We start from the raw sequence: 14,098 nt of genomic DNA, 5'->3' as shown, positions 1-14,098 counted from the left end.
GCAAAGAGCACCTTTCCATATTCTCTATGCACCCTTGAGGTAACTTAAAAATACATCATAATGAGTACCTTAGGGGCAGCTGTACAATTAAATATAGCTCATCACCAATGAATCAGGCAACTTAAAAACTCAGATCTTCCTCTTCCTCCAGTTTCTCCCCCACTTACAACTCCCTCCACCCCATTATCAAATGAGTGGGAAACAAGATGAACTTTGCAAAATGCACTGATGGTCATCAGATTCAGGGCATTTTGGACCAAGGGTGGGGAGCAGTGGGACACTCACAGAGTATGGTGAACCAGCAGCCCCTTCTTGTTTATACCAATAGGTCTTCAACTCAAGCTCCTCCGCTGATCTCAACTTGACTTTGATCCTGTGGCCTTGCTGTGACTGTCATTCTGTCATAGATCATTGGGGGGCATTGGTTTTTAATCCTTTAAGGCTTAATCGGTCTCATCCAATGCCCATCATAGTCAGTGGGAGTCTTTCCATTGACTTCCGTGGTCTCTGGATCGGGCACCACAGGACTTTCATCCTGCAGGAAAAGTGAACAGAGCATTTATAAAAACTGACCTGTCAGGAGAGTCTGATGAAGGCTTTCACCTCTACACTGCTGGTTCACAATTAACACCAATTCTTGACAACCTCTGCAGAGAAACCAAGGACAGTGAGGAACTCTGCCCTCAACACCCAAGATCAGGGTTTTGTCCTTGGGAGGCAATACATGAGGGTCATTTGTGTGTGTTCCATGGACCAGCAGAGGACTCCTGTCTCCTTTGTGTAACTTTCATGAGCACTAAATTGACATGAACAGTAACATCATGATGGTGGTGAACAAGTATAAGAAGGAAGTTGGTTTGTTCCTTTTCTTTTGATCCAACTGATGTGAAAACTTTCGACCTGAATGCTTGTTGCTTTTAATGAAAGGGCCAAAATCAGAGGTAATGAGCATGATGGTGTATGTTAAATTCCAATAGATCTTCTCTACACTAATTGTTTTCCCAAAAGATTTCCAATTCTTGCTACTGCTGGTTCAGCTCCTCTGGGGATAGCACTGTTGCAGACAGAAAACCATCATGCCATCTTCCTGGTTTTTGCCTCAAGCCTGCAAACAAAACCACAGGGGCAGGCTCATATCTGAGAATTTGAATTGGAGGCATCCTTGCTCCTCAGAAAGGAGTGGGCTGGGAAATTCAAGGTTTGGGCCTCTCCCTGGTTTAAAGCAAGGCAACAGGCATTTTTAAAGTTCCATCCTGGTCCAGCCCTACTTGGCCAGGTCCATCTCAGGTTCACAGCAGTTCAACCAGCCTGATTCTTCTCCCACCCACAGCACTGTAAATCAGGGATCAACTCCACCAAAGTCAATGGAGTTACCCCAGAGTGGAAAGAGTCAGATCCAATATATTGCAAGTAGGCTTGTACATCACTCAGTATGCACTGAAAGTGCAAAACAAAGGGCAGCAGTCTGGGGAGATTTTGGTTTTGTGTGTTATCATTACCACTGAATTAGAAATCTAACTCTGCAAATCAAGCAAGGCAAATGGCAACCTGGCTGGAATCCAGGCTGGAGTGCTGAGATGGTTGCAGGGAGGGCAGTGAGTGAAGGAAAGAGAGAGAAATGCCTGGCTAGAATTGCTGGTCTCTGTTTCTAGCAGAAGCATGGCAAATCACAGGCTCTCGCAAGCCAACATTCTGATGAGGAAATAGTTAGAAAAAGGTTCTCAGTGGGAAAACCTTCTGTTTTGCTGATCTTGTAAATCAGCTGAATTCAGCATGTCACAAGCACGTCTTACAATACACAAGACAATGCCCAGATTTTTGTAGCGCAAAAGCATATTAACCTTTGTGTACTCTTACGGGCTTTCGACAAAAGATGTCTGGTAAGAACTGCAGGGCTCATTGTAATTGCTTGCCATGTGGGTAAATGATCCAGAGCTGTGTGAAGATAAGAAGAAATTGCTAAAGGCAAATCACCTGGGTTTTATTATGCTTGCCCTAAAAAATAATTAGCCTGGCCTATGAAATCATGCTGTGAGGGGGTTTGTTTTAGAAGGAAACTGTAACCAATATAGTGTAGCTTTCTTCCTGCAGAGTAGATGTTGTTGTTGTTGTTGGGGGAGTGTGGGGGTTAACTACAGCAAAAGACAAATGAACAAGTCCCTGTTACATTGAATAGCAACAAGGGGTTTGGGCGCTAAACTGCAAAACCAGGTATCTTCGCTCGTCAAGTCACAGACTCGCCCTTAAGGAAAGTCTTGTCGATTTCTCCAAGTGGACATGGCTGGATGTAGCAAAATTCCATCCCCAACCCCATGTGCTACTTGGAATCAGGAATTGTTGTGAATTTGTCCCAATTTGTCCCAATCATAAAAATTCCCCATTTTTTAAGGATGCAAACACCTTTGTAGAGGAGCAAAATGACAATTTTCTTGATTTTTGTAGGTGCTGAATACCCACAGCTCAATGTGTAGAACCACTGGACTGCTTTGCTATGGAAACAGGGCAGCCAGCCCTGTGGACCAGCCAGTGTCTTCTGCCATTTGCTAGGGGCAAAACTCATCACTGCATAAGACGTATGCACCACTTAGGCCTTGAATGTTGTATGGGGCCCTTTGCACGGTGGGCTGCATCATATCAACACTAACTCCCCTGCCTTCCCAGTCTCTTTGCTTTTTACTACTCTAGCTCTGTGGCTTTTCTTTGTGCCTGCAATAATCCCTGCATTATCCTAAGAGAGCTTTTTCCCCTGCCTCGAGCTCAACTGATTATTTATTTAGTTTTGCTAAGTGTTTCTGTTCTGGGGGCAGGGGAGAGGAAGGCTGGTGTCTTAGAAAAAACGACTCATAAATGTTCAGGTACATTCCTTTTTTGTTTCATTTTGTTGACTAAGCAGCTTTCCAAGCCAAAATTATAATCCCACTATGGGCATCTCCCAGGACCTGGAAGCAAACATATTTAATCTCTCCTTGGTAACAATGCACAGATGCCAATGCTGCTGGTTTGGTTGTTCTTGTTTGAACGATGCATTTTCAATAGATTTTTGTCGGGGAGCTGGTTGTTTTCTTCATCGGTTGAGTCTTCACAGCTTTTCAGGGAGGGTGAAACAAAAATCCCCCCGACATATGCTCCTCCCATGGCTTGCCAAGATGGCATTTAGTCATTTCCACTCTGGATGATTAATATTGTTTTGCAATTTGGGTAACTGTGCTTTTTGTTTTATTTAACTTAGTTGTGGTGGCAAGTGCTACATGGCCATCCTTGGGGAATGAACTTTGAGGCAGCCTGGGTGACATTCACAACTGTGCAGAGAGCAGCACAAAGTCTCTGCACTACTTTACCCCGAAGACAGGGCTCCAGCTGGACTTACACAATGCATGGGCCTTGTGCTGGCCCCTTGCACAGGGATGTGTTTTGCTTAGCAGGGGCTTAAGTGGCACTCTGGGGGTGCATGGGCCTCATGCTAACGCAACTATTTGAGAAGCTGCACATGAATTCATTCTGCTTCAGTGGGACAGCACCTACGTCTTACCTGAGTTGTCAAAATAGTGCTGCATAGAGTTTATGTGCTAGCTACACAGGGGTAAGTTTCAACCTTGGGTACCAGAATGGATGAAGTTCTGTGCCCATTAAAATCAATGGCAAAACTCTCAGTGGGATCAGTGGGATCATGATTTCACCCCAGGTGACTTCTACATGTGTATGTCTTACACATTGAAAGGTGAGGGCGGGGGGAGGGGGTGTGCTCTGCAACTGCTCCAAGTCCCCTATGTTATCCAGTGCATGTATTTTAATGATTTGGATTCCTTTCAATCACTGGGGTGGGGCTGGGAGTATTTTATTGGGGGATGGGGGAATGCAGGAATCTAAATAGGTAATGTTTGTGCTGAGCCCAAGCCTGGGATCTTGGATCCACTTTCTCCTCCTGTCTCCGCTGGAGCCAGAAAGTTTCCTGGGTTGCTGATGCAGAGGAAGCTCTGACTGGCATTTATCTGCCTCCATCACACACCTAGCAGGCTCGACTTTCCCCCGGGTTCGTTTTCTAAAGCGATCCGTTTGTTTTTTCACTGGGCAGTTGTTCTGAGTTCTGGAAGGGCTTCCTTGTGCCATTACTGAAATGGAGGGCAGTCATAAATGTCAGCAGTTGTTACAGAGAGGAACGGATTGTGTTTCTTGGAGTCCCCGAAGCAGGGTCAGGCCCAGAGGATCCTGACACAGCGAGGGCATTCTTTGGTACAAAGCTGGAATCAGTGAAGATGGAGTCTTATTAACAACTACCTTTAAATCAGCTGTCTAATTTCAAGCAGAAAGGCAGGTCACTCCAAAGCGGATACGTTCACCAGATGGAGGCACTCAGTTCAAACTTTTCATGCCAGGTCATTTTTAATGGATGTGGTATGTTTGTCTGCTGCCAGCACCTCATGGGGAGGGGTATAAATTAACAACCTTATCATTTATCATGGGAGCTGCGACAGAGAGATTTTGCTGAAGGATCAGGTGGCTTAAAGAAATTGGTAATAGAGGCCACATTTCAGCAAAGCATATGCTTAACTTTAAGCAAAGGCTTAAGTCCAACTGAAGTCGATATGACTTGAAGTTAAGAATGTGTTTAAAGGGGGATAGAGCCTTTAGGATCAAGTTTCCATAGCAACTCAGCTCCCATTTAGGTGCGTAAATAAATTGTTCAGATTTACAAAAGTGTGAACAATGGGAGATGCTGGGTGCTGGGAATTCTGAAAATCTGACCCTTCTTTAGGTGCCTAACTGGGAGCTGAGCTCTTCTGCAAACCTGACCATTCAGCATCCTCTTCGCTGATTTGAATGTGGTCCAGGATGTTTCTGACTGAGTGTTGCTATCTATTTGTTGCTTCCTGTAAAAATGAGTGGGTGGGTGAGGTTGTATGTAGCAGAGGAGGTTTTCCACTCTATTTCTTAGTGGATTACATGTCCATCTCACAAAAATCACTATCAGAATCGGCATGAATAGGAACACTCCTTGACAATGTCAGATAGGTGAAGCATGGAACTGGACATGGAGTCTGAACCTCACAATTACCTCTCCTGAAAAGAGTCAATGCAAATCGGTTCTGCCACTGTCCATTGTGTATTTGCGTTGTACATAAACAGAACCCACCGTTCCTTGGGCTGTAAGTCTGAGCCCTTTAACAACCAATACATACTTTTATTTTTTAAATGACCTAGCCCTAAGGACTCCCTATTTGAAACATTCCATCTGCAGTAGACAGGGGAGACTCTTATCTGTGTTTAGACAATATCTCTCATTGGAAAGGCCTCAGATCCCTTCTATTCTCTCCCAGGAATTCTGTCTGTGTTTGCTTTGTCCAACTGCTTTCTGAGCTTCCACTTAAAGGTCAGGGAGAGCCATAAAATCCTATTCCCCATTATTACATGCTTAAAACAATCAGTTCCATTCTTAGGTAGGTATGGGTGGGTTTATTCCGTCCTTGCATTTTTTTTTAATTGGTTTTGGCAATACATTCCATCAAGAGGAAAATTCCTATAATTAGTCATTCCTGTGGTCGTCAGTATAATAACAGAAATATGCTATCCTGTAATTTTAGATTAAATTTAAAATAAAATACAAAAACACCCACTGAAAACATAGAAAGAGTCAGACATCATCCTACGAAAGCACAAGTGATCCTAGCTTCAGGCTCCTGTGCTAAGCTGGGCCCACTCTGCTGTGTATAGATGCACAATAGTTTACACGCTATTCCAAGGCTAGAGAACAGGCATGCCTCAGAAAGGTTCAGCATGCAGGTGAGGCTAGAATAAGCACCCTGATGGTGCTGCACCCCAGCCCTCTAGGTCTGCAAAAATAGGCCAGGAAACTCTCAAGAGACCAGGACTTTTCACAAGGTTTCTGCTGCTTCCTGCATCTGATGGGAAAACTCAAGGAAAGTCTCAGTGATGGGAAATCACCAAAAACCACAACAATGGCAGTGCAAGCTTCCCCACAACTCAGTCTGGGAATACTGTATGGGTCTTAGTGCTTCACACCTGGACTTGGAAGAGCAAGAGAATTCAGTCTTTATGACCTGCTTACCACTTGGCGTAGCTGCAGGGGCAGCCAACAAGAGCCATTAGTGCCAGTGGGGACATTGACACTGAAAACCTAAGGCTGAGCCCAAACCATCTCACTGAAACCACATCCTGTTGAGCTACGTGGGAGAGTTCAGGTCCCAGTCTGAAAATCACTGCTCAGGCAGACATATCTATACTGACCCAAACTGGAACAACAAATCCAAACACCAGAGAAGAGTTTAGGGGAAGTTGGATTTGAATCTGGATCCAAACACCCCAGTTCTGGCTCATAGTAAAACTCAGCTCTTCTATAGAACTTTTCAGCCACAGATTTTAATATGTCTTACAAAGGAAGGCCAGTATCATTAGCCCCAGCTGTAAGATGGGAAACTGAGACACAGAGACATGAAATAAATAACCTAGATATAGAATCCAGTTCTCCCAAATACCAGCCCCGTGCTCTGGCCACTGGCAAACACCATCAATTTATCTTGCACAGGCCACTGAACAGCCATCGTATATTGAGAAAATCCCAAATGGACCAGAGCTAAACTAGATTTATCCCACAAATGAAAGTTTCTGAAGGTGGAAGCTTTGATCTCATGGGCTTTCTTCAGTCATTACCAGTCATCCTGAGCCACTAAATCCCTCTCAAAGCTCCAAAGTTTCAGAAACAATGATAGCTTAGAAACGAGTGGAAAAAACCTATCCCCACTGATTATGTATTTTTCCCCATTAAGACCTTGTAAAAAAGGCATTAAAATTCATAAGCCACAATGGTGCCGGTTCCTCATAGCTCCCAGTGACTTGGCGGTACTGAAGACAATGTGATGAAGCAGTTTGCACACTGTGGATTTTATTATTAAATACCAGCATAAATAGTCATTTGAAACTGACATCATTTGTCAGCTCCTGAGTTATGGCTGCTGTGGTAACATAGACACCCTCAGCTTCTGCCAAGTTCTCATGCTCTTTGTTTTGAATATGTATAATTTTATGGGTTTGGACTTAAATAACTTCTGCTGTCTCTCTCAGATTTCCACCAGTGTAAGAGCAAAGGCAAAGCTACTTCCACACAGGATGCAAAGGGAACCATAATATGCCACAGGTTTTTTCTTGGGAACCACAGTTGCATTGCTCATTTTTATAAACAATTGGAGTCATGCTGGAAAGGAATCAACTCTGCTGTTAGTATTAGTCATAGACCGTGGAAATGTGTATCTTTCCCAGGAAGTCCTAATGAAGTTTAAAGTCCTCAGGCCAGATTCACAAAGGTATTGAGATATCCAAAGATGCAGTCAGGTGCCTAGGGGGGTTTATACAAACTTCTAAGCAGGTCAGATCCCTCTCTTCCACTGAAAGTCCATGGGATTTAGATGCCAACTCACTTGGTGCTTTTTCAAATCCCATTAGACACCTGTATAATCTGCAGGTGCCTAAATACCTGTGAAAATCTGGCCCTTCTTCTATCCCCATTTTTCATTCGCTCATAATTTGGGATCGGACAATTACCTTGTAGAAATGTATGCAAAAGAATAAAAAGAAAAAATCTAAAATTATTTAAAATACCTTTACTATGCAAGGCACATCCCTCAAACCACAGTGCAGCAGATACTCAGCTGAGGTAAATTCGTGCCGCTCAGTTGGCTTTAATGGGACTCGTATTATTATGTGTATTTCTGTAGTGGCTAGAAGCTCAAGTTGTTGACCAGGACCCCACTGTCTTAGGTGCTGTACAAACAGAACTATGCTGATTTATGCCAGCTGAAGATTTGCTGCAGTGTCTCTTGTGACTAGCCAAGACAACTGGCAATCAGGCCTGGCATCTGTAGTGTTCCAGGTTGATGGAAGCTTTCTGAATCAAAGCGCTAAGGGTTGATAAATGAGGCAAATAACAATTAGCTTTATCAAAGATGTCCACATTTATAAAGTACTAACTTACTGGTGACTCTCAATGTCCTGCCTCATCATGGCCTGGGCTGATTAACTTTTTTGGAGAGGTCTCCTCTTCATTTATGCCCAAAGCCTCAAGCCCAATTCAGATCCCATGGAAGTCAGTGCAAAGCTTCCAGTGACTTCCATGACAGCAGGCTGGAATCCAGAGTGGGTCTTGCTAAGACATTGCAGGTTCTACTCTCAGCTCTGGCACTGATTTGCTGTATGACCTTGGCGAAATCTCTGAACCTTTGTGTACCTCTGTTACTGCATCTTCAAAAAGGAAATAATGGTGTGTTGCACAGCTTAATTGTTTGTAAAGTGCTTTGAAATCCTCAGATGAGATACATGGTAGGAATGCAAATCATTATGACTTTGGATAACTGTGCCTCTTTTAATCCATGTGTTGCCTGCAAAGTATAATTAAAACAAATACAAATTATTATCAGACAGATTTCAATCCCTTTACTTGCGCTTGCTTTGCACATGACTCTGCAGAAGAATGATTTAAAGATCGGAAAACATTCCTGTAGTGGTAAACTCAAGGAGCTCAATCTGTTTAGCTTCCCAAAGTGTACCTTGATCACAGTCTTTAAGTACCTAACTGGGGAACAAAGATTTGATAACTGGCTCTTCAATCTAGCAGACAAAGGTATAACACGATTCAGTGGCTGGAAGTGGAAGCTAGACAATTTCAGACGAGAAATAAGGCGTACATTTTTAACAGTGAATGTAATTAACTACTGGAACAATTTACCAACGGTTGTGGTGGATTCTCCATTATTGGTAAGCTTTAAATCAAGATAGGATGTTTTTCTAATAGATCTGCTCTACTTCAATGAGGAATTACTTCAGAGATGTTCTCTGGCCTGTGTTCTGCAGGAGGTCAGGTTGAATTATCACAATGGTCCCTTCTGGTCTTAGAATCTATGAATATGCATGCAGCCCCATGGAATACTTGTGGCTGAGTAAGGGCACCACAGTCTGTCCCATTATGTATATAAATTTACAGCCCTTTTCTAATGGCATCAGACAAAGGGAAACATAGGTATAGACAGAATGAGAAAGCCAATACCCCCAATACCATACCCACGCTCCTGTGCTGTGGACAGAACTTCCAGAGGGTAGAAGTGCTTTCCACTTTGAACTAGTGCTTAGTTCTACGTGTACCAAAATTGCTGAACTATTGACTGTCATGCTGGTTCAATTATCCTCTGCTATAACCTTCTTTTTCCACATTGCTGCAGATAAGGGAAATTGCAGGCACATCCATTCACCAAGGCCACACAAGGAGGCACTTGCTGTGCAGTTACAAATTCCCAGCCATATAACTCTTCCTAGCGGAGAACACTGGCTCACAGGCGAAGGGCAGGAAGATGAGGACTAGCCTGACACCTCTTGAAAGCTGTATTCAGACTTGGCTTGGCTCGCAAATGAAATGTGTTTGCTGGGTCTCAACTTTACATTTGTCATCCCCTAAACATCACCATAGAACTTGGCATATGCTTAATGGGCATACGAGGACACAGTGTGGGGCATTGGCAGATAGAGCTGGCCAGACATCAGAATTCCTGTTCCACAGGAAATACCAAAATTTAAAAACAAAAACAAATCTGAAACAGAATAAAACTGAAATTTCTAAATTTCCCACAGACTGGGAATTCTGAAACTGCATTTCCAAAAAGTGGAACAGACATTTCATTTTGACCTTTTCTAAATGTTCCCAGGGCTCCCCCAACTGCCCAGAGTCCCGGCAGCTCACCAGGCAGAGAGTTGGGTAACTCAGGGAACCTGGGGACCAGAGCTCTCAGAGTTTCTGGGCTGCTAAGGAGCCAAGAGGCTGGAAGCCGTAAGAGCCCCAGCTACAGGACAGGTGGCCAGGCAGGCTGCCCCAGAGCTGAGGAGCTGGTAGCTTGGGAGCCAGGGTTCCAGGGCTTCCAGGCTCCTGGTTCTCCATCAAAACCTGCCTGAACTCTGTCTGAATTTTGTGAAATTCTGATATGGTCCCGTGGAATGTTTCAATTTAACCACATTGACACTTCCAATGGAACCGCGTTCTGTTAGAAAATTTCTGATGGGTTTGATTGGCAGACTTTTGTGGTGAGGCCTGAGACTGGAGCAGAAAGGAGTCTTGCAGGGCAGGACTGAAGCACAGTGGCAGATTTTCAATGTAGCCTGAGACTGGAGGTCTGGATTAACGTTAAGTCTGAGAGAACTGTTCCACGAACCTGCTTGCACTATGCACCAGACAGCTCTATTGCTGTGGCCCTGGTGCTCATTTTATGTATGTATGTATGTATAATTGGCATGCCTAGGCCCGAATTAAGAATCAGGACCCCATTGTGTTAGGTGCGGTACAAACATAAAACAAACAGATGGTCCTTGCCTCAAAGAGCTTCCCATCTAAGTACACGACTAGAGCTAACAGACGGATAGGCGCATGAGGTAACAATGAGACAGGCCTGGTCTGCATGATCAGCAGTGATCACAGCTCGCCAGCTGCCGGACCAGCCTCCTCACCATGACAATTCAACGTGCTTTATTTTAAGGATATATGTTGTTGTTGTTTTTTTTTTAAAAAAAAAAACAACCCAAAACCAGGAGAGGTGATAAGCTGAACAGCTGACTGCAGGGCTAATCACCTAGCAGCTTGTTGCCCATCAGGATGTGTAGACTTGCATAGCAGACCAGGATAACAGCAATATTTTGTATTTTTATTATTTAACATTTATCATCTATCCTATTGCAGCAGTGCCTAGAGACCACAACCACGCTGAGCCTCATCGCACTACGTGCTGTGCAAAAACTGATTTCAGAAGTTATCGGTGTCACCAGAAAGTGTCTGGCTGCTCAGACACATTTACAGCATTTCCGTTGCGCTAGGTGTGTTGGATGCAGGGGAACTGGGGTATATTCCTCGGCCTCATGGAGAGAGGCCTTGGTAGAGTTTTGCCATCTTGGTTGGATACTTACCAAGTTAATTTCAGATCTACAAAGCTTCCCATGGATGTTGCTCGTAGCTGCCTTGCTCTACAGCAGGGGTCACTGTACAGCCAGGATAACAGCACCAGCCCAGGGAAAACATGCATTGTACTTTGGGCAGCAACCTGTCCTTTCCTGTTAGGTTCATATGGCCGAGTGCAGCTGTGTGTCTTGGACACAGATTCTTCCTCTGATCACACCTCATGCTGTGCCCTGTAAAGGCAACCTGGGCATTATCGCCCATCATTGTGGGGCAAGGAGACCTGCTGGGTATCAGGGAGGAGCAGAGTTAAGCCATCTGTGTGAGAGGTTAGGTCCCCAATCACACAAAGTGCATTGGACAAGTACTATCATCCCTAAGCGTTATCAACTGTCTGAAAGGGGAGGAAGCATGGTCCTGTGGTTAAGGAAAAGGCCTGGCCTGTACTATAGAGTCAGAGAGTCACAGCCATATAACCGGAAAAGAGACTAGAACACCAGGACTCTAGTGCGCTATTCCTCACTATAATCCTGACTCGTTCCCTCTCCTTGCTTCAGTTTCCCCATCATTCAGCTGGGGGTGATGATTCTGACCTATCCCACAGAGTGTGTTGTGAGGGTTACCAGTTAGTTATGATTTGTTAATTAGCTTATAATAGAGATAAGATCTGACCAAAGTCCCAGAACTAGGAAACGGGATATTAACTTCAGGTCCAGTTTCTATCTCTGAAATGGGCAGGACACCTGTGGTCTGGATAGAACTTCAAAAAACATTTTTTAAAAAAATAAAGCACCACCTAAATAAAGTGGAGCACATGACTAGGACTTAGGAGACCTGAGTTCTATCCCTGGGGTAAGCCCCTTTCACTCTCTGTGCCTCAGTTTCATGCTCTGTACATTGAGAATAATGATAGTGCTCTCCTTTGTGAAGCACTTTGAGATCGGTTGATGAAAACGCACTGTGTATACATAAGAACTGGGTATTACTATTAATGCTAAATATTAAGGCTGGAATTTTCAGAAGGGTTCAGCATCCACAGGTGGGGGTTATGTTTCCAAAATAGCTCAGCTCCCATTTAGGCACCTGGAGGAAAAAAAAAAAGCTCAGATTTTCAAAAGAGCTCAGTGAGTTGAATGCAGGGCTCTTTTGACAACCTGGCTCCACCTGTGGGTGCTGAGCACTTGAAAATCTGGCTCTGAGCTCTTCTGAAAATCTGGCTCAACCCCTGTTGACCTACCGCATTGGGGAGCGGGGGGAAGGTGGTGGGGGGGAGAAGCTTAATGTTCATAAGCCACGGTGAGAGCTTCACTTGAAAGGCATTGTGGGTGAAATTCACCTCAGTTCAGAGAGAGACCGTGAAGCCCTCAGAACAGTGCCTAGGGTTGGTGTTGGTCTCTGCACAGGGCTGAATGGCAGCCTGTAGGCATGCAAAGCCCCTCATTGTTACTGCCATTGTTTAATGTGTCTATTTACTGGGGAAGCACTGCAACCAGAGGGATAATAGAAAGGTTAAATGATAAATTGTAAGTCCTTTGCTTGGCCACTACACATGGGACACAGCCATCCTTACCAGTGTTATGAGTTCTAATGGGAAAGGGAAATTATTTTGCCATCTACTAAAGGGCAATATTCTGATCAGCTCCTGTTCTAATGCATGCAGAGAGGAGAGAGGGTGGAAGAAGGAGAAGAGTACAAAAAAAAATAGCAAGAGAGAAAGAAACACTTACGTTTTAATGGAAGCTCATTTTTGTAAAGTACCCCAGTGGCCCCGTGGGCCAAGAGAATTAAACGCTGTCATTCAGAGCTTGAAAGCAGAGCTATCCAGTTTGCAGACACCTGTCATAATTAAACTAATGGCTCTGAAAATGTGCCTTGATATTAAATCTATCTTCCACCGAGGAGCAGGGCTGATTAAAACTGCTGTTTGACAGTTAATGATGAACCTCTCGCTTGCTGAGCTCAGTAACTGGAACAGACCGGTTCATCCCTCCCCTGGCCTGTCCCTTTCCCATATTACTCTCCTCCTCTCATGAACTGCCTGACTTCTCCCCAGGTCCTCTCCTGCCAGCGATAAGAGATGGTGGGGGATAGGGCTTGAAAAGCAATGCCAGGCTAGTGAATGCATGTCGTGGCTCAGCATAGGGTCTCCAGCAATTTTGCAGCAAGAGGATAAGAAGCCATCTGTAGGGGAATGGGTGGTTTTACAATTGGGGGAGGCTTTCTTTATGTATGTACAGAGCCTAGCACAAAGGGCTCAAACATGAATAGCCGCTAGGTGCTACTGCAATATTAATGAACCTTTTATGAGCCTAGAAAAAATCTCCAGACCCAAATATCTCTGATCTTTCTCTAATGGGAAGGTGGGAAGGTTGGAATTTGAACCCAGATCTGGATTTCAAATCTGGCCACCTGTCTCTACGCATGGCCAATCCAAAGGATTCCAGATCCTGAAATCCTTGAACTCCGGAATATTTGGTATTTAGATCCTTTATTTTACCTATGTATTTGGGTACAACTGCTGCTGGAACACTGTGTCCATTTCTGGTGCCCACAATTCAAGAAGGATGTTGATAAATTGGAGCAGGTTCAGAGAAGAGCCATGAGAATGATTAAAGGATTGGAAAACATGCCTTATAATTATAAACGCAAGGAGCTTGATCTATTTAGCTTAACAAAGAGAAGGCTAAGGGGAGACTTGATCACAGTCCAGAAGTACCTATACAATGAACAGAAATTTGATAATAGGCTCTTCAATCTAGCACACAAGATCCAATGGCTGGAATTTAAAACTAGACACATTCAGTCTGGAAAAAGGCAGAATTTTTTAACAATGAGGGCAATTAACCATTGGAACAGTCATGGGTGACAGATGCACCCCCTCTTCGGGGAGACTAGCCCCGCAGCCCAGCCCCTTCTGCACAAGACCCCGTGGCCAGAGCCTTGAGCCCCTTCCCCCACTCCCCCCAGCCAGAGAAGCCTCAGGCCAGCCGGAACCTCGAACCACACCCTCCCCTCCACCAAAGGAGCGGCCCCAGGGCTGGAGCAGCCCTAACCACACCAGCCAGGCCAGGGCCAGAGCAATCCCAGCCGCACTGGCCGGCCCGGGGCCAGAGCAGCCCCAGCCCAGCATCTCGCGGCAGTGGCTAAAGACAGGAAATA

At 44.6% G+C, this 14,098-nt stretch overlaps 1 long non-coding RNA gene across 1 annotated transcript; it reads right to left on the bottom strand.

The window, feature by feature from the left end:
- Positions 1-246: 246 nt before the first annotated feature.
- On the bottom strand, positions 247-12,864 carry LOC311513469. Its single transcript, XR_014709737.1, has 3 exons — positions 12,667-12,864; positions 7,612-8,387; positions 247-535 (listed from the first exon to the last, which is right to left on the bottom strand). It is a non-coding gene; the product is annotated as an uncharacterized lncRNA (long non-coding RNA).
- Between the last annotated feature and the right edge of the window lie 1,234 nt (positions 12,865-14,098).

The sequence above is a fragment of the Lepidochelys olivacea genome, assembly GCF_965140295.1.
Source record: "Lepidochelys olivacea isolate rLepOli2 genome assembly, chromosome: 26".
Taxonomy (NCBI): domain Eukaryota; kingdom Metazoa; phylum Chordata; order Testudines; family Cheloniidae; genus Lepidochelys; species Lepidochelys olivacea.
Note: the sequence above shows the minus strand (reverse complement) of the source record. Positions and strands in the feature narration are given on the sequence as shown.